This window comes from Gossypium hirsutum, chromosome A10, assembly GCF_007990345.1.
Source record: "Gossypium hirsutum isolate 1008001.06 chromosome A10, Gossypium_hirsutum_v2.1, whole genome shotgun sequence".
In the NCBI taxonomy this organism is placed as follows: domain Eukaryota; kingdom Viridiplantae; phylum Streptophyta; class Magnoliopsida; order Malvales; family Malvaceae; genus Gossypium; species Gossypium hirsutum.
Window position 1 is genome coordinate 19,178,910 of NC_053433.1, and position 980 is coordinate 19,179,889.

At 35.9% G+C, this 980-nt stretch overlaps 1 non-coding gene across 1 annotated transcript; it reads right to left on the reverse strand.

Moving 5' to 3' along the window:
* Positions 1-482: 482 nt before the first annotated feature.
* On the reverse strand, positions 483-587 carry LOC121209288 (small nucleolar RNA R71). Its single transcript, XR_005904402.1, has one exon. It is a non-coding gene; the product is annotated as a small nucleolar RNA R71 (small nucleolar RNA).
* Between the last annotated feature and the right edge of the window lie 393 nt (positions 588-980).

A 980-nucleotide genomic window follows, 5' to 3' on the forward strand; every position in this document is an offset into this window, starting at 1 on the left:
AGACAAGTGAACCAAAGAAGCACTTAAGAGATGAATTTCAAAAATCAAAACCAAAATCAAGGAGGAGCTTAACTTATAATTCTCACAATCCAATCATTGTTGCTGATGATAGAAATTACGCCATTCGACAATATGCCATTCTTCTATTCAACAAGCTCAATTTGAATATTGGGAGACCCAAAATTGAGGCATTGCAATTCAAACTAAAGCCAGTCATGTTCCATATGTTGCAAAATATGGGTCAATTTAGTGGGATGCCTACTGAAGATCCATATCTTCATTTTTATCTATTCATGGAAGTGTGTCACTCATTCAAACTAGTCAGGGTGACCGAGGATGCCATGAGACTGAGATTATTTCCATACTTCTCAAGAGATAAAGCATAAGCATGGTTGAACTCCCTTCCACCAGGTTCTATAACTACATGGCAAGAGTTGGTTGAACGTTTCTTAATGAAATACTTTCCTCCATCTTTGACCACCAAGATAATAATTAATCACTTCATATGAAAAGCTTGATGAAGAATCTTTATATGAGGCATGGGAGCGATTCAATGAATTATTATGAAAATGACCTAATCATGGCATTCCTTACTGCATTCAAATGGAGACTTTCTATATTTGTCTCAATATTCATACTAGAATGATGGTGGATGCTTCAATCAATAGAGCCCTTCTTTCTAAGTCTTATAATGATGCTTACGAGATTATTGAAAGAACTGCTAGCAATAACTATCAGTGGCCAACCAATCGAGTAGCCTCAAAAGACGAGTAGCAGGAGTACATGAAGCAGACACATTTCCTTCTTTGGCAGCCCAGGTATTTTCTATGTCTTCTGTGCTTAAGAACATAGTTGTTAATGTTTTCAATGGTAATCTGATAGGTCAGCAGTTGAACCAGTTTGAGAATATTTCTTGTGAATACTGTAGAGATGACCATTTCTTTGAAAATTGCTCATCAAATCATGAGTCAAAAATATTA